The sequence below is a fragment of the Lactuca sativa genome, chromosome 2 (assembly GCF_002870075.4).
Source record: "Lactuca sativa cultivar Salinas chromosome 2, Lsat_Salinas_v11, whole genome shotgun sequence".
In the NCBI taxonomy this organism is placed as follows: domain Eukaryota; kingdom Viridiplantae; phylum Streptophyta; class Magnoliopsida; order Asterales; family Asteraceae; genus Lactuca; species Lactuca sativa.
This window is the reverse complement of record NC_056624.2, coordinates 114,268,650-114,288,672: the sequence shown is the minus strand read 5'-3', so window position 1 is coordinate 114,288,672 and position 20,023 is coordinate 114,268,650. Positions and strand designations below refer to the sequence as shown.

General features: G+C 34.7%; 2 long non-coding RNA genes across 5 annotated transcripts; both read right to left on the bottom strand.

The window, feature by feature from the left end:
* Positions 1 to 3,881, bottom strand: LOC111893862 (uncharacterized). 4 transcript variants are annotated; one of them, XR_006188079.2, is made up of 5 exons: positions 3,601 to 3,881; positions 1,341 to 3,493; positions 1,176 to 1,262; positions 1,008 to 1,087; positions 1 to 180 (listed from the first exon to the last, which is right to left on the bottom strand). It is a non-coding gene; the product is annotated as an uncharacterized LOC111893862 (long non-coding RNA). The 4 variants fall into 4 exon arrangements; XR_006188078.2 differs by lacking the exon at positions 1 to 180 and having other exon boundaries at positions 725 to 1,087; positions 1,341 to 1,525; positions 1,770 to 3,493; XR_002850992.3 differs by lacking the exon at positions 1 to 180 and having other exon boundaries at positions 725 to 1,087; positions 1,341 to 1,391; positions 3,407 to 3,493; positions 3,601 to 3,874.
* Positions 3,882 to 5,182: 1,301 nt separating this feature from the next.
* On the bottom strand, positions 5,183 to 8,838 carry LOC111893901 (uncharacterized). Its single transcript, XR_002851028.3, has 3 exons — positions 8,330 to 8,838; positions 7,610 to 7,852; positions 5,183 to 7,298 (listed from the first exon to the last, which is right to left on the bottom strand). It is a non-coding gene; the product is annotated as an uncharacterized LOC111893901 (long non-coding RNA).
* Between the last annotated feature and the right edge of the window lie 11,185 nt (positions 8,839 to 20,023).

The following is a 20,023-nucleotide window of genomic DNA, read 5'->3' as shown; positions in this document are numbered from 1 at the left end:
TTCTTTGGCATTGTTTAATGGGTAAAAAATCCATCTTATAATTTTCGTGCTATTTTTTGCAAAATGGTTGCTAATTACATATAAATATTAACATTTAATAATACTAATTAGTTTCTTATAAGATTCCTCACCATGGAGATCACATACATGCCATTGGTTAGTAGATTTCTTCATATCCACCTATTTACATAATTTTACATAAATAAATAATGTCAGTAGAAATATATTTTGATGAATAATATTACAATATGATCTGAAATAATACGATGCATAGATATGCATTTAAAAAATAATATATGAATCTCAATCGATATTATAGACTACAAAATGAATTTAAATGTCACTTTATGCGTTTTTTAGTGGCATGATCTAGACTGAAGCAGAGTAGTAGAGATGTATGTACAGGTGATAAATGGACATAGGCTTTGTGCTTTGTAGTATTTGTTGGATGTTTTTGTTTTAGTAGAAAATAACTCATCAAATGCATAAAACTACATTACTATATTTCTAAAAATGAAAATGTTTGTATTTTGAATAACATGGAATGTTAAGGTAAAATATGAAATGTGTTATTATGCAAAATATCCGTAACATATATTAATTTTAATATTTATTTGTCAAAATTTTAAATATGTAATTTTACGTTACCCAAGCCCAAAAACAGCTACTCGCCTAATTTTGAATTAATATGCATCACATCGATCTTTAATTAGCGAAACGTTGGTTGATGAAAAAAAGTTTGTATTTTCCTTTGTATTTGATTTATGTGACTTTATATAAACGATGAAAGAACATACATTCACTTCCTGAACTAAAAGACAATCAAAAGAGGTGTGGGGATCTACATGCATGACACAGGTCAAAAGAGACAGATAAATTCTAAGATAATCAATTAGCAGTGTTGGCTTCTAAAATTCCCCAACATGTATCAACCATAACTTCATCAACATTAATTGACTTTAGTGTTCTTATCTGATTTGATAGATTATCAGGATCAGTCAACTCACACTCCATATCAATGATCCCCAACTGAAATTCATACATAAAAATAGCTTCAAGACTTCAGGGAGTCATCCCATTAGCAATCCTATAAAATAAACATTGTAAACAATCAACCGAGTAACTCTTTTAAGTTTTTTTTTTATAAATAAAATAAGAGTAATATTTGTGTATACTTTGAGAGCATTGGCTTAATGGGTATGCTAGGAACCATTGATAATGTTGATATGAAAAAACTGAACCCTTGAAGAGACGAGCAAATCCTGAAGAGTAAAGATTATAAAAAACAATCATAATCAACTAAAAGTTTGCTCTTTTTTTACTAAAAATAGAATAATTACCAAATTTGGGAGCATTTTATATGCTTCAACAACTGCTACACTAATGAGTCCCTGATAAAAAAGGGTATATCAGTAAAAAAAAAAAAAACCACGACTGTAGAAAATCAATCTTGGAATCATCAACAAAGGAAAAAAAATGAAGGAAGAACAGTTCTCATCATGGCACCAATTCTTAAATTCTTGACCTACAAAAGGAATTTAAAGATAGAAATCAAAAAGATTTTTAAAAAATGTTATTAATTGAAATGTAAAAAAGTTACAGGTGACTATAAACTTGATGTCCATCACTACAAGATCTCATTAGATTAATAATGAGGTTTCTCTAAAGCATGGTACTTCCATTACCTGTTTGGAAACTGACAAATTCTACATTTTATATAATATACAAGAATAAACTGCAGGGGGCAAAATCGTAAATAAATTTCATACCATATTTTTCAAAGCATTGAAGAGGATCGGGAAGTGACGGTATACAGAGAAAGTGAATCACAGCCAAAACAAACCAAAATAAATTGGCTTTTATATCTTAATTAAATAACAAAACTTGCTACACAGAACAAAAATAAACACAGAAAGCTCATCAAGCCAATTTAAATCATCAAAAAACCATCAAAACCAACATAAGATTCTCCAAAAGCATAAAAATCGAAAGTAAAAATTAATCACCCACTAAGAGAAATTGGTTTTATCACTGATTAGCCGATATCTTGACCAATAATAAAAGAGAGAGAGAGATATAGAGAAAAAGAGGGGCGATCGCTGTTGGAATATAAAAAAACGATAAGCAATTATTAACATATTCCAAATTCACACGCATAACTTCTCTGAAAAGAATAAAAAGATGATGGTGGTTGGCGACATGAGAAGTGGTGGCTGCTGTGTGGATTTAGGGGTACAGAGGGACAACTCCGTCTTCTGGTCCAGGTTTGAAGCAGAAAAGCATCGGAGAGGAAAACGACGTCGGAGGAAGGCTGAGGGAGGCGGTGGTGTGTTGATGGAGGTGGGAATGAAAATTAAGAGGGAAAACGGAGTTGAGGGCAAAAATATTGGAGTCGGTGGAGGATTTATGACTGGGATGTAATGTAAGGAAGCGGGGGGCTATTGTGGCAAATGTTTAAATCTTAGAAAGTTTTGTGGCAGAAATCTAAATCCCAAAAGTTTCTGTTGACCAACTCCATATGATTTAATATATAAATATATAATATAAAGATGGAGCAACATAAGCCGCTGAAGGAAAACAATTGGATAAAAGTTTCCTCCGTGAGGTTCCCAGGTTCGACTCCTGGCAGCGGCATCTTTTTTTTTTTTTATTCGTCAAACTTATTTTTCTCAATAACTTTTTCTTACATATAAATTTCCTTTTATGCTTCTTAAATAGATATTGTCAACAAAATATAATATATCTATGGTTTATATTAATTTGTATTTGTATGTTAAACCTTATCTAAAAATGTTATATTGTTTTTATGAATTAAATAATAGATCAGATAACCACTCTCAAATAGCACACCAAACGCCTCAACAATTCTACAATCTAACCTTGTGACCTTTAGTGGAATTAATATTTCTCAACAATTATGACAATTAGCATTGAATCTTCTTTACAAAAGCAAATACCTCATTTCGTTGTTAGTGGAGCAATATTATTACAAATTACATTTTGTAAAGTTCGATAAACAGCAACACTTAATTACCAAATGAAGAACAACAAGAGGCAGTCAAGATTTAAAGAAATGAATAATCAAATTGTGGCTCACATCAAATGAGGCATCCGAATCTATGATCACAGGTTTGCAGTCAAGATTTGGAAGTAATATCTAATAGACAATGATAGGTTTGCAATACTAAAGAGTCAAAGAGATAAGAGAGTCAAAATTTGGAAAATACAAAGTAAAAGTGAGAAGAACTCTATCTAAATGGGTCGCTATTGATCCAGAGATTTTCATGACACAGAAAGATTGCTTCCTGTTTCCGTTTCATTAACTTCACAATAACAATCAAATAGTTGCAAGGTTTTCCTAGATAGACAAAAAAAACTTCACTGGAAATTTTAAAAGACCACATACCTGATGTTGGTCCAAGTAAAAATCGAAATTGAAATCAAACCCATATGGACGGCATTTCGTCGAGCACTTGGTAGGCGTTAAGCATTGCTACAAACCAAAACAAACCAAACATAGATTATTACAAACTACCAAACTGATATATGCATGAGCAACTTTAAAATTTTAGAAACAAAAAAAAGGATGGAAAAAATGACCTGTTGTACTCGATTTCGAACTAAAGCCCAAATTATAAGGCTCGATTTCGATCTGAATGCGTGCAGATGATCTTCCGACCTTTAGTGATGGTGTTCCAGGGTTTCAATTCGAATTAAATTTGTGGGAAGAAGAGATAACTAAGGCTGCGTGGGATTTTTGCGTACAACCCTGGAATCGGAAATCGTGGTGGAGGCGAAGATAAAAGTTAGAACCTTCGTCGGACATGATGACTTTATGAGGGGGATTTTAATCGCACCATGGTAAAAACCACTTAAGAAAGTCAAAACCACCATTCCTCATCATTGCGGCATCATCATTTTTACAGGATTTCAATTCTTCTTACCTTTTTTTTTTCTTTTAACTCCTTTAACTTCTATATAAGTTTTAAAACAAACCCTTAGACTTTTTTTTTTTTTTTTTTTTTTCATTTCAAAATCTAATAACTTGATTATTTATTTGAAATATATAGATAAAAATATATGTCGATAATCTTTAAGTTTGTATCATTGACGGGTATTTATATTTTATATTTCTTAATTAGTACCATTTGCATTTTATTAATTTATTAAAATATAAAAGATCGAAAATAATTATAAATTTTTAAAAAATTATCCGAGTAATAAAAAAATCTTTAAATAATATTGATTAAAAACGTTCAGCATTTTATTTTTAGTGTTGCTTTAAATGTAAATCCATTTCCAATAAATTTTTTTTTACTAATGATATATTTTAACATTTTAAATTTATAATTTTAGTGATCGATCAATTTATGTCATTTTTATTAGAGTAAAATATTGAAAGCGTTCTTACGTTTTATCGAAATTCCATGTTTGGTATCTAACTTTTTTTGCACTCGGATTGTTCATGTGCTTTGATTTTATTGCGTTTTTCGTCCATTACATACATAAAGTTATGACCTTACATACGTAAAGTTATGGACCAAATGTGCAATTTTAACCAAACCATAAAGACGAAAAACACAACAAAATCAAACCAAATGGACGATCCGAGTGCAGAATAAAAGTTAGGTATCAAACGTACAATTTATTATAAATATAGGGGTAAGTTAAAAGAAATCCACCATTGCACCATCCATCTAAAGAATACTCTCTCTCTCTCTCTCTCTCTCTCTCTCTCTCTCTCTCTCTCTATATATATTTATTGAACATACTTTCTCCCCGTTTCTTGAACCTAATTTCACCTCTATCAAACCCACCATCGTCAGCTACCAGAGAACACTCTCCTGCTTACACTCTCCTCCTTTACACTGCATTAAAATAAAGATAAAATATTTATTATAAATATAGGGATAAGTTAAAAGACCATAAATGTAAATATAGTTATTAGTTTTGGCTAATACCCTTTGAAATTATTTCCCTTAATTTTTCAGCGTTTTGTAAACTAGGAAATAAGATATTTGTTTCATATAATATTAAGGTTTCGTTTGTCCAAAATATTTTTAATAAAGAAAATAATATATTTTTTTTCATATATATATATATATATATATATATATATATATATATATATATATATATATAAACCACATGAAGATGTATAATTACATATAAAACTGATTGTACTAAAAAAATATAAAAAGGAAAATCGTAAATATTAGGCAAAATAAAGTTTTAAATGTTGTGTAATTTAATAAGTATTAAATAGGCAAATAATGATTATAAATGTCATATCAATATGGGTTTGAAAAGTCAAAGTGGTTTTCATTTTATCAAATATGGTTTTTACCTTCTAATTCGGGTGTGATTAAAAATATTTTTTTTTTTGGAAAAGTTACAAAAAGTTAGTTTTTCTGACTTTTCCAAAAAATTGATTTTTTTTTTTTGCAAAATCCAAAAGTAGTTTTTAAAAGTCTTTTGTCAAACATCTTTTACCTATGATCTTTTTCTAAACGACTTTTGGTCATTCAAAAGCTAAGCCAAATACCCCCTTAAGAGACGTGGGTAGGTGTAGGTGATTACTGTATCTTGGTCGACTCAATCAGAATATAAGAGGCGATGGAGTCACATGTATAGCAATAACTTAATTTTTTAAAAATATAATAATAAATAAATATGAAAAAATAATAAATATAATAATAAATATAATATTATTTCTGTTTTTATTTAGTGATACATATAATTAATATTTATATATAAACTTAAATAAAGTATTTATAATTTTGAAATTTATATACAAACTAGAAAGTATTCTTGTGCGTTGCATGGGGCGGAATATTATTACAGGTCTTTACTTAATATTTGGATTGTTTGGATTGCTATTAGCTTATAACCACCTATAGATTAGTCTTTTTTTAGTTTTGATTATTTCCCCTAAATATTTGATGACAATGGTTTATGGCTTACATCACACATATTTCTCCATTTCAAAACAGTCAATATACATCGGGAAATCTACCATATCACATAAGTAAAAATTGGTTTGCATGCTAATTTTAATTACTTTCGGTTTTCAAAGTGAATGTCATAATAGGAAGAAATGAAAGTAGAATAATGACAAATGAAAGGACGTTGCTACTATTTGCATCTCTAAGGGAGGAGGGAGTCGTTCCCTCCCAATCCACTGAACCCACTGTCACATCAATTGTTGTTTTTTTTTTTTTATCTTCATCTCTCCCAACCCACAACACACGGAAATCTTATCTGTCTCAACCCCCTCAATTAAAAAAAACACAAAATAACTAAGGTATAAGTCTTAAAATACATAGTACAAGAGAAAATGAGAGAGGATGAAATGTGTTAGTGAAACCAATTAAACAACCCGTAGAAGAGGGAGTGATACCGACGATAACTCTATTGCTAATTAAGATTTTACCTTGATTGTTTTGTATATTTTTTTAATTGAATGAGTTAAGTGAGTTGAAAAAGATAGGGTTTCCATGTCATGTGGGTTGACAAATATGAAGAAAATTGAAAAAGAAAAACTAATATGACAGTGGGTTGAGTGAGTTGCGAGGGAGTGACTCCCTCCTCCTTAGAGAAATACTAATCAAACATATAATTTTATCATTTTGTAGTTTTTCAACTACAAAGTGTTAATAAGGAAAAAAGTTAAAGTAAAAGTAATAAAAAAAATCCCTTTTGAGCACCTTGAGTTTCGGTCCATAATAAGAAGTACGTCTTAAACCTGTAAGAAGTACGTCTTAAAACTGAAATCACAAATTATCTTATTACGATTTTTTGTTTTAAAATGTTTCATATTTAGAAATTGTACGTTGAAATTTATGCATGTTTTCTTTTCTTATTATGGCATCATACTTAGACAAATCTATCCAATTATAAGTTAATCAATTAATACATATGCCAATTCAATGTTACAATTGTTCTTCCATATACTACATCCCATAAGATTTATTAATGACTAGATCATTCACAGCAAATTGTAAAATAAATTAAAACTCATGCAGTCACATAACTAATTAAGTAATTTAGTCAGCACAAATGGCAAATTAAAATAAATAAATAATTTGCAAATCGTTATACGTACCTTGCCAACATTTTTTTTTTTGGATTAATGATGAGTAGCCCAATTGAACTTAATCTCACTACATTCGGTTAGTAATAAATCAAAGATTTCGAATTCAAAATAAGCACAATCTATTACTCAAAATCAACCACTTAATTACCATAGTATGGTATCTTAAATCATGAGTGTGTTTCTCCTCCTTCATACTCCAAATCTAAACAAAAAAAAATTATTATTATTATTTGAATTCAAATTCAAATTGAGTCTCACTTTGTTTTCATTTTGAGATGCCTCAACTTTTAAAACTTCATACTATATGTATATAATCATATGGTATCCTATGGACAAATATTCCACTCGGGCATTGCTTTTAGTACATCTTGCAGTATGCATGGTATCCTATGGTACTAAATGATATATCATATATAGCACATGCTCATCCAGCCAAATACACATATTTTAATCCATGTTCTCTTAATAACTCATGTTATTTAAAGGGTTAATAACATAAAAGGGAGACAATACCTCAATTTAAAGAAATTACCGAAGCATATCTGAAACAATAGTTACAAAGATTTAAGGGTTTCAATCAGAGCCCAAAATTGAATCCAAAATTAAAACGACTAAAATTGCTGTAAATATCGATAGAACTACCACAACTAAGAAGTGTAAACTAAGTAAAAAGAATAGGATAAATAAATCAATTTAAAGAATGAAATACATACAATTGTCTTCCCCATTGAAAATGTCAGGTTAATTGTTGTTTTCCTGTAAGAGCAAAACAAAACCATTACAAACGCTATCCAGAAAATGATCACAAAGAAATAATAATAAGATGAATGATCATTGGAATTCGAAGATCACAATAGTCTTGATTTGATCTATAAAGAAAGAAATATCCCTAACAGTTTAAGATCTTTGTCTGCTTGATCAAAGCAAGTATGGCCACGAATGCCATCCTTTTGTGAGAAGTGTGAGATATTTCTCCTTTTGGTTTTCTTTTAAAAACAAATGTATATAAGTTATAAAGACTTGAAATATCCATTTTTTATTGAAAAGTTAAAGGCTAATAATAATGGTTGCAGTTTATTACAGATGGAATAACCTGATTTAAACAACCCGAGAGACTTATGCATGGAATTTGGATATGCTTTTTGAACACTACAAATTCCATAAATTCATCAAACGGTAAAATATAACATAAGGAAAATGGATTTCAAGTAACACTGAGTATACAAAAAGAACCTTAAGTAACTGTAATGCATATTTGTAGCATCCGATTATCGTTTTCACCAAATAATAGTTTTGTCGCCATTGATGGACCATGGTGGAGTGGTTGCGGTCGACATCATTTTAGTTTTACGTCTCTACGGAATGCGCTGTTGCGGCTGGAAGGGAGGTGTTGATGGAGAACTTCTTACGTCGTAGTGGAGGGTTCGATGAAGGGGAGGATGGATTGATGGGAAAAGATGTGATAAAATCGAAGGTACTTGTAGATTGGGGGATTCACGTCTGAGCAGTGGAGCCTGCAAGATCGATTCTTCAAGAAGAGAAAGGTCGTGAAGAAAATGGATGGCGGTGGAAGAGAGAACAAATATCGGTAGAAAGAGAAGCAAAAGATATTAGCCGCTGACAAAAGCGGTAAAGGAAACGTGGAAGGATAAGAAGGTGAGTATCTGCGCATCACTTGGAACATAACACGTAAGGATTAAACTGAAAAAATTTAAAAATTATGAAAGAAACAAAAATAAAATAGAAAATAAAAAAAATCAACCAATAGCAATAGAGAACTATTCCTAAGGAAACATTTTTATCTATATATATGATTCAAATTATTGATCTAAAAATCATTTAGTATATAATATAAGTATTTATACCTGCATATTACAGATTGACGAAGGTATAAACTTTGAACCCAAAATCAACAGTGACTAATAGAGAGAACAATATGACCACCAGAGAAAGCAAGTGATGGTGGAGGTGGGAGAGAAGATCGATGGTCTACGGACAAAAAGAGCCGAACGATTACCGGACAAAAAGAGTCGATCGATTACTGCAGTTGGATGAAACATGAAACCGCGATTGCGATGGATGGAGAAAAAAAAGGAGGCGGTGAACAAATAGACTATGAATAGGCAATAGCAGGCAAAAAATGGTAACCGCAACAAATTGATGACTATATTTGGGGAAGATGACGAGGGCAAACGCCTACGACAAAGGGTATCGAGAAAATGGCCATAAAACTCCTTCTTCTTGAATATGAATCAAAACATACCAAGATGCACACAATGAGCTCAAAACACAACAATGGAGGCTAAGGAACAATTTCTAGGGTTTTGGAGGCTTAGGGGCTGGTTAAGAGGCCAGCCCTAATGACTTAAAGTGTTTATATAGGGTGCATCACCCCAAATTAGGGTTTCATTAACTCTCACGTACGCCCCATGTACATGCATGTAGTGTCCGGAGTGACAACCAAGCCTCGCATATGCTAAGCGTACCCTTTGGTACACCCCACGTACTGGCTTTTCGGCTTGTACGCTAAGTGTACCACTTGGTACGACCCTCGTATTGGCCAAGGACTAAAATGAAACTTTTAAATAACACAAGGGAAATAATGAAACATACCAGGATTCAAGTGTTACACCTCCTTTTACAGTTGTTGAATGATGACGTGCCTAGGACAGCACAGTAGGAACACGAGCCGGACATGCCAACCGGGCTCAGCTCAGCAAGCTTAGCGTCCGCTGGCACGCCCGGGAGTGGAAGGCACAAGCGAAAGGATCGTGCACACCAACCCGGCCCTGCAGGCTTAGCGTCCGCTGGTGCCCTCTGGAGCGGAACACACAGGTGAAAGGCTCGTGCCCACCTAGAGACGCTCCCAGCTCCAAGACAAAAGAAACGGTCAGGAGACAGGCAGGGGGATCGCCCCATTACCGTCAGAGCCAATAAGAGCGCCTTGACGGATAAATGCGCATGAGCCTCCAATCAGCGCCCCTGATCCTGTCTCCCCAAAAAGCGATCTTGTCTGGTACGGATCAGGCAAGGGAGCTAGGTATATAAGGGTACGCTCTCAGACCTACGAGGTAAGTTCTCTCGACTCTTTGGAGAGAATACACACAAACCCTAAAACACCCTCTAACTTGACCGTCAGAGCGTTCTTCCGGGAGCTCCTCCCAGAAAGCGGCTGACGGCCCTTGTTCTTTGTGATCTTGTAGTGATAGCTGAACATTCAAGAGGATTTGGCGAACAGGATAGGAGCAAGGTCGCATCATTGAATAACTACTTTTCAGGTTGTTTATCGGATCGAAGAAAGGCTCATACATGAGTGTATCTGCATCGAGGTGATAATAATGTTTTAATTAATTTCCGCTAAAATACTCTTTTATAATTAAATATGTGACATCGGTGTATAATATAATTTGTAAGACTTATATTTTAAATAAATAAAAATGAAAAATTCGTTTTGAAAATTAGGACATTACATATTAACTTTCAACTAATAAGTTACTACAAATCACGATTTTTCTTATTTATGGGACTTAATTTTACTTATTATACATAGTTCACATATGTAGATCATGTTGCTAAAGTTTGTAGAATAATATGGAGAGAAAGATGACTAAGAACTAACAAACATCCATTTTGGGATGTGATGTGTGTAAACTCAACTAGTTTTAAACCTACTTTTAATTATAAAATAAACACACAAAGGCAGTGGACCTATCAATTGTGGTAAAGCTAATTAAGTAAGGTATCAAACACAGGGAACGGTAAATTAAAACTAAAAACTAATAATATCTAAAAATTAAGTAATAAAGGGGGTTTTCTCTAGTTTTGCAAGACTAGAAACTTAAACAATTAATACTTGAACTAATTAACTAAAAACTAGAAAAACTAAGATTCAACTAAATTCAATAATGAAAGAGACTTCTGTTTAGTTCAACGCAATTGATCCTATGGTTGATATTATGGTAATAGTGCAATGGATTAATTCTTCTACTGGCTACCGATTCAAGTGATTAGATTCACGTTCGCTGAACTAATCCTTAGAGAACAAACTACATCAACCAGTGGCCAGTTGTCTAATTTAATTCAATTCACTAGGTTATTTACTCGGGTTAATTTAGACTTGTAATAGTTAACTAATTTGGTCCTTTAGTTAACCTCTTGTTGATGGTCATCACACAAGCTCACACATGAATTTACCTATTTTTCTTATTAATTCTAGTTTCACGTTCATTAATCCTAGACATATGATAAAGTGGTCACATAAACATATGAGGTTGACAATTAAAAGATGTTCATACTATTTAATTATCTTCCTATTAACAGAAAAATAGTTATCATTCACACACAAGGTTCTTTAACAAGCTAAAATCAAGAAAATCACCAATATTGAATTAATCCTACCATAAATCAAACCATAGTTTCAATATTTTATCCCCAAACAGAAGTTTAAGATTTTTAGATCATGATTGAGGTAATTAACAACAATAAAACAAATTCTAATTGTGTAACCATGATTGAAAACAATAGATTAAGTAGAATGATGAGAATTTGCCTCAAATCTCCTTCGGAATTGGATTATAGGTTGTATCTTCGATCTCTAGGGTTCTTCTGACTCTCCAATTGCAGCTCTTCTCTCCAAAAAGGCTCTAGAAGTCACTATGTCGATCTGAGAAGTTCTTTTTATAAATTCGACCCGACTCGCCGAGTCCATCACTTGATTCCTGTACATGGTAAGTCACGGAGTCTTTATCTTCTCGAATCTTTGTACCGACTCGCCGAGTAGTCGACCCTACTCGCCGAGTAGGTGTTGTTTTTGGTGTTTTTCTTCTTTGTTCAACTCCCGAGCTCCCAACCGTTTCTCCTGCTTCCTTTTGCTTCGGAGCTTCACTTTTGGAATGAAAACACAATTCAAACACTTTTAAATATCTTTTGTCCATGATATTAAATTAATTAGCTAACAAATGATAAAAATATATACTTAAAATAAGGCTAAATATGCAAATATCAAAATACCCCACACTTGACTTTTGCTTGCCCTCAAGCAAAACTGAATTTTAGCACATTAGAATCACATAGGACAACTCCAATCTAACTTATCCATTACGCCAAAACCGCAACGCATGCATTTGTGTCTAAATTTTCCTAAAAACCCCCCAATATTCCAAATACTTACAATCCTCATAAACATTCACCCACTTATCCCGAACAATACTCATTTTATGCATCCTTCCGAATCCATCCGCAGAAAACCTCCTATCCTCAAGGTATTTTTGGTTGAGCAACCCAAGCATACATAATCTAGAATTACAAATTATGATACCACTATAAAACTCTTCAGAATTCATCACTTCTTTGATAATTTGTCCTTTGATTTCTTTGAATTCACCACCTTGTTGTTTGATTTTTGGTATCTTCAACTTTTTGAATCTTCGGAATTTTGATCTTTTGATCTTCACTTTGAAAGCTCCAAAATTCTTCAAACTTTTCTTGTAATTCTCTCTTTTTTTACATGTACCTCACTTTTTTTTTTCACTCCAAACCTACATGCTTAAGCAAGGGCGCTCAACTTCAACCTTTATTGGCTAATATAATAATTTTCCTGGATACATTTCTGGTACACGATGCTAAACATATTGCATCCTTCGGGCTAAACAAGGTCGTGTTTTTGTCCCATGATTTCATTGGAATAGGGAAGCCACAAATGCACTAGAACGTATATAGGCTCAACTAAACATTTGGGTCTTCATGCAATCGTCAACATAATTCCAACATGGAATCCTAATTATTCTTACCAAAATTTTCTAAATTAAGTCCTAGCAATTTATTTATGCAAATTTTTTTCAAAATTAAGCGTAAAATTAGGATTCTAATTAACTAACATAACCAACCCCCTACCCCACACTTAATTCATGCAATGCCCCCATTGCATGATATACATGAAAAATAAAATAAAAAAAACATGAAATGTAAAGGGAATTGGAACAAACTCCCCTGGGGTAGCAGTCGTTAGGCTGATCCTCTTCCATTAAGCTCCTACTTCAATCAACTTTAGACATGGGAACAACTCATCCGTGTCTTGGGCATCAAATCGTATAAGGGTAGCTCCAAATGTGCAGGAAAAATATTGTAAAATCCTCAGGAATTGATTGCAAAGATAAAGTAGTCAAGTGATATGTCCAACAGCATCGAATCAACAGTCTTCACGGTGTAAAAATAAGTGACTCGTCGAGTCATATAAACGACTCGTCGAGTATAGTCGTGGAAAGTCTCGAAAGTGTGAAAATATATTACGACTCGTTGAGTTTACTTAGTGCACTCGGCAAGTCTGTGCTGGGTGGAAAATAAAAATTATGCACTCGTTCCAGCTTGTGATAAACCTCAAGAACTTCCCATAACTTCTAGAATTATTCACTCTTGTCCCTTAGGACCGGACTCAACACCTTAACTCTAAACTTCGCCCTTTCTTGACTCTTTTCCACTCTTTTTTCTTTCTCTCAAACTCTAAACCCTTTATGCAAGTATTCCTAATCCAAAATATGAAAGATACCAAGGAAAACATCAAGCATATAAATTAAAGTCTTAACTAAGAATTCAAAACAAACCAAACAAAATAAAAACAAAAATAAATTGTTCAACAAAGCATAAAAAAAAACTAATCATCATCCTCCTCCTCATCATTGCCATGTGCAGCCCCGCTCCCACCAGCTCCACTCCGTCTTTCATTAATGATCTCGTCCCAAGATGATATGTAGGGGAAGTTACCCCCATCAATGTGTGGAATATGAAAGTGGTCAAAAAGCCGAACATGGGTCTCGTTGCTAAAATTGATACCCCTCGCCATTTGGTCTTGTAGCCGCCTCATCTCGACATTGTACCAATCCATTGGTACTTCATCATTGTCCACCGGAATCACCGACGGTTCCTCTTCCACTTCCCGTGCACGTCTCGATCTAACCCTCCGTCCCGGTGCCTCGGGCCCGATCACCGGATCGTCATTGGGAATAGCATAATGTCCACCGCCATAATCTGCAATAATTCTTGCCCTCCAAAAAAGAATAGGATTAAAGGGAGGGGCAGTAATCATTGTCATCAAGTTCCATGCACCGCGGGTCATCAACCCATAGGAGTTGGCTAACCGGGTCACGAACATTCCACCGTTAATCTTGGAGGTTTTCCGGTCCTTGACCGCGCCCTCCGCCAAGTAAGAGGCCAAACACCATGGAATGTTGCAAAAGGTGTCGGGCGTGACGATACTCCAAAGATAAAATACGTCAAGATTGGAAACCTTGTCGTCGTCCTTTCTTTGATTGATTGTAGTGGAGATAAGGCGGTGGATGAGGCGGTGTGTGGGCGACCTAATGCTCCCTTCTTGAGCCGATTTCGGAATATATGATTTTTTGGTGATTGTGTTCCACCAACCAGTACTTGTAACACCGTCGAGGAACACCTTATGAGATTGTTCCAAGAAGGCGCGGAAGACAGCAGTAGTGACCAATGGTTGGTCATAAATCCCCAATCGACATGCAAGTTCAATGACTGAACATTGATGGTATTCACCCCCAAGACAAAAACTAAAGCTCCCGGGGTGGTAGCAATCATCTCCTCCTCGGAAAGATACCGTGGAGAAAAATTCCCAGCAGAGTTCTCGAAACACCGGCTCTTGACTTCTGAAAACTCAGCTCCATTCATCACATATAATTGACACCCCATCGTAAGTAAATTCCTTAACAAGGTAAGGCGCCGACTCTTCCTCATATCGGACATTCTTTAACCAATCCCAGTCAATCCTATTAGGTGCATAAACCTCTTTCTTCCTGATCTCAGCCAGCTTCTTCCTCCATCTTGTCATCGTGGAAGCAGATTCAATCTGAAGGAAATTCAACCAAGGAAAATCTCCTTGGTTTCCACTTGAGCTCTGACCTCTTGAAAACATATTCCTGCAAAACATAAAACACCAAAAATCCAGTATCACAGGAATACAGTAAACGGATATATCTGGGTCCACGACTCGACTCGGCGAGTCCATGAAAAGACTCGGCAAGTCCGACGAACTGCACGAGTCAGTCGACGGTTCAGTCCAATTTTACCCATAACACTCAAAATTTCCTACTGGGGTTTATCTCGGGATGTTCATACAGTATACTAGTGCAATAAATTTCATGTAAAACATCCTAATTGAGTGAAAATCGAAACCCTAAAAATCCTAGATTTTCAAAACGGGGTTTCCACAAAATTAACACTTTAAAACACTAAAAATTGAAACTTTAACAATAAAATAGAAGAGATTACATACCTTGATTGCTAGATTTTGAAACTTAGAAGACAATGGGAGAAAATGGGGAGAAAGATAAAAATTTGAGAGAGAGAGAGATGCACCCGTCGAGTGTGTCAGCTGTGTGTGTTTGAAATTAGGGTTAAAACCCTATTTACCCAATGTAAAATATTTATTATCTTTTTTTCACTAAATAAAATCGACTCGTCGAGTCGGGGTTTGACTCGCCGAGTCGTGTTGCGATTTTAGATCTCTGAGTTTTGAATGGACTCGTCGAGTAAGTCACCCCACTCGCCGAGTCACTGATTTTTTTCAAAAACTAATAATAAATTTTATTAAACTTTATTTCCTCTTAAAAATTAACTGCAGCCCACCCCACACTCAAACCATGCAGGCCCTCAAGCAATCATTTTGAATAATGAAGAAGATGAAGATCTAAAAATCCTAAAAGCGAAAAACTAAACTAAATAAGAAAATAAAAGAAATCAAACTCTAATGACGGGTTGCCTCCCGCTAAGCGCTTCTTTTTAAGGAGTCGTTAGCTGGACTCCTTCCCGCTCTACGTTTCTTCGTTGTGCTGCATCGGGAACTCACGCTTTATCTTTTGTGGTTTATACTTTGTCTTATAAGCGTGCACCTTCCTCTTGTATGCCCATTGTAATTCTTCTCTCTTTTTCCGTGTGGCATCTTCTTTAATTGTATGTTTGATCCGTTTTCCAGCCTTCTTTTTCTTCACCCCACTCTTCGGACCCATCCTTTGAACTTCCTTTTCTTCAAACCTAATGACTTCATATGTAGAAAACACTCGGGCTCGAGGTTTGGCTAACTTGATCACTCTATTTGTGGATGAGTTATTAGTATTACCATTCCACGCCTTTGCATTCGCCTTTTCTCCCAAGCTTGCCTCCTCGTCAAGTTGAGTTCCCTCATCTTCTTGCATAGTTGAATTAAGGTAAGCTATTTGAACATTTTGGAAGTCATAATGTTTTTCAAAAACTCAGCCATCTGCTGCTAGACCTTCCAAAGTATTAGGACAGATCTTCTTGTCAAGAACATGCAAGGAGCTGGTAACAAGCAAGTCAAGGTTGTCTTCTTTTCTGCACTTTTCGACGGGACTCGTCGAGTCTGTCAAAGCGACTCGGTGATTCGGAGCATATTCCATAGAATCCTTTGTTTCTTCTGGATCAGCTCCCCCAAGCAACCTCTCCATCTCTTCTAAGTCTTTATCAGCATCAAAGTTTTCTTCAGATGATAGCAAAAACTTACTTGGATCTTCTTCTTGCAAGAGTGCAAGTTCTTTTTGTAGTATTTCTTCATCCAAATCAATAGAGGAAACTTCTTCTTTTCTTGTGTCTTCTTGCTTAATCTCTGGTAGAGCTTTAAACACTGCTGACTCATCTCCTACCCTCAATGTTAGCGTGGACTCGCATACATCTATCAATGCGCATGCGGTATTCAAAAATGGTCTCCCCAAAATGATTGGAATTTTGGGGTCTTCTTCCATGTCAAGCACTACGAAGTCCACATAGAATACAAATTTGTCCACCTTAATGAGAAGATCTTCACAAACACCTCTTGGATGAATAATCGTCTTATCCGCTAAATGGATCTTCATATTAACAGGCCTTGGCTCCAGTAAATTCAACTTCTTGAAGAAAGAAAAAAACATTAGGTTAATACTTGCACCCGAATTGGTCAATGCTTGAGTAGTAAGTATATTTCCAAATTGACAAGGAATTGTGATGCTTCCCGGATCGCCCTTCTTTTCTGGTAGCTCACTCAATACTATCTCCGCAACTTCAACCAAATCTTTTCTAGCAGCAGAGAGACCCTTTAGCAAGTTCAAATATTTGGGTGTTTGAAGCATCGTTTCCACAAATGGGATGTTGACTTGAAGGGCTTTGACATGTTCCATGAAAGCTCTGTATGCTTTAACCTTTTCATCAGGTATGGCTCTGATTGGGAATGGCAAAGGTGATGGGTTTTGGTCCTAAGAACATCCTATGTGCTCATACAAACCCTAATGCTTGGATCTACGTTTCTCTATTGTACATGCAAGTTATCCAAGACTATAAACCCTAATTCTAGCATACAAGTAATCATATTAACATGAGAATAGGTTTATAATATTACCTTGATTGTTGTGTAGCAATAACAATCCCAAATCTCCTTGTATTGAATTTGGAAGGCTTAGAGTCACAAGTGTCACTCCTCTAATGGTTCACAAACACCATAAGCAAGAGGATGAAGAGGAGAGAGGTTAGAGGCTGCCCAAAAACGTGTGAAACCCTAGAAGGTTGCTTGTTTCCGTTTTTGGTCCTTAAGGGGTCTATATATAGTGGGGCAATTAGGGTTATCTAACAAGGAAACCCTAATTTGGTTCCTTAAGCCCTAAGCAACCCATGGATCCCTTTCCTTAAGGCCTCGGACGATTTTGATGGGTTTTATACAAACAATCCTATGTGTACATGCAACCCTAGCATTGGATCTATGTTTTCACTATTAGATACACAACATTATGAACACATAATAAAACCCTAAGTCTAGCATATAAGTAATCATATTAACATAAGAATAGGTTTATAATATTACATTGATTGTTATGTAGCAATAACAATCCCAAATCTCCTTGTATTGACTTTGGAAGGCTTAGAGTCACAAGTGTCACTCCTCTAATGGTTCACAAACACCAAGAGCAAATGGAGAAGCAAGAGAGAGAGGGAAGAGGTATAAAAATTCGTTTCTAGGACCTCTTGGGAAGGCATGGACGAATTCATGAGCCTTGGGGGCTTTATATAGGTGTAGAGATTAGGTTTCAGTCCTTATCCTTATCTAGTTGCTTGCCCACCAAGCAACCATAAGATAAGCCTTGAAAACCCTTATCTTTTATCCTTTGGACGATTTCAAGGATCCTTATCTCCTTGAATTCGTTCAACCCATATTTATTATAACCATTACCATATTTTGTAACTATCACATAATTACAATTCAGCCCCTCTAGTTTAATTAATTACACTTGATCACAAAATTAATTCCTAATTAATTATTGACCAATATTAATTAAACAAATATGATTACTCCCTTAATATATTATTCTTATAACATATTAATAAATCATAATAACCTCTCTCTTTATTTATTTCTCCAATCAAGTTGCTTTGGTGAAGGCAACCTAAAAGGACCATGCACCATCGGGTCAAGTACATACCAAAATAGTTATGGACTTAGACACTAATCCAACAGATTTCATATGGGGTTCCCCCATAGAATTTGTCCACCTTATAATAAAAGGCAATCCATGGCCCAAATTGCAATTATCTTATAATTACAATTCCAGTCCCTTAAGTTTAATTAATCTCTTTTAGTCACAAAACTAATTACCAATTAATTATTGACTAATATTAATTAAACAATATGATTTCTCCTTTAATATATTATTCTCATAATATATTAATAAATCATATTTAATCCTTTCTCTCCATAATTCATCCTATCAAGTTGCTTTGGTGAAGGCAACCCAAAAGGACCATGCACCATCGGGTCAAGTACATACCAAAATAGTTATGGACTTAGACACTAATCCAACAGTCTCCCACTTGGATAAGTCTAATAACTATTCTGCGTATGACTTCATATCCTGATCTGCAATCGTAGCTTTCCAAAGCCGTTGTCAACTCTGATCATATCAGATACGCGTGTCCTTAGATAAGGGATCATATATTCCTCCATTCTAGATATCATATGAGATATGATTTCAAATCATTCTCTTTGTACTATATCTCGATTTCCGATTTATGACGACTGACTAATTGAACAAATCAAATTAGCCCTAGCCCGGCCGAGCATTTACGTTTGTCATCACTAAATCATCGAGGGGCCCAAAGATATCGCTTTTATCCTACCTTGGATAAAAGGAACGGATAAACTTTGATACAATGCTTGCTTGCACTTACTCACCCAATCACACACAACAATATGTTTTATAACACCAAGTTACTAGTGCGTTTACATATTATCAATGTGCAACCGATTTGAAAGATACAACTCACACATCTCCGTTTCAAGAATATAAGATGTTATCGTCTCACCAATCACTCGTGATACAATTCATGGAGTGATCCAAGTGAGCGTGGGTTTAATCCAATGCTCAAATCATATTCATAAGCACTCATGAACGTTGCAGCAAACATTTGCTTATGTCTAATACTCTTTTAGACAATCCACACACCAATTCACGACAGTCTTCATTCATATCTACTTCCAACATATGAACGACTGTGGCCCGTTCGAATAATTCGATTATTCTTAATAAATTCAATTATTCTGGAAGTCAAAACATGCAAATGTGAAACACAAGAATAATACTAATCCCATATGGCCTCAAAACTTTGAGTATAAATAAAACTCCTTTTATTTATCACCATATCGATTACTCATTATTTGTCATTTCGGGTAATCAACTTCTTACTTGAATTACTACACTTGTCCCATGCTCTTAGCATGCACACAATGTTTACCTATGGTTCTTACTTTGTGAAATAGACCAAATTGAGCACATTCCCAATCATTCTCATTTCACAACTCCAAATCCTTTTTCCATAAGTGAAAAAATATCAAATTCTTGCTACTTATAGAATATGCTAGATTCTAACATTTAA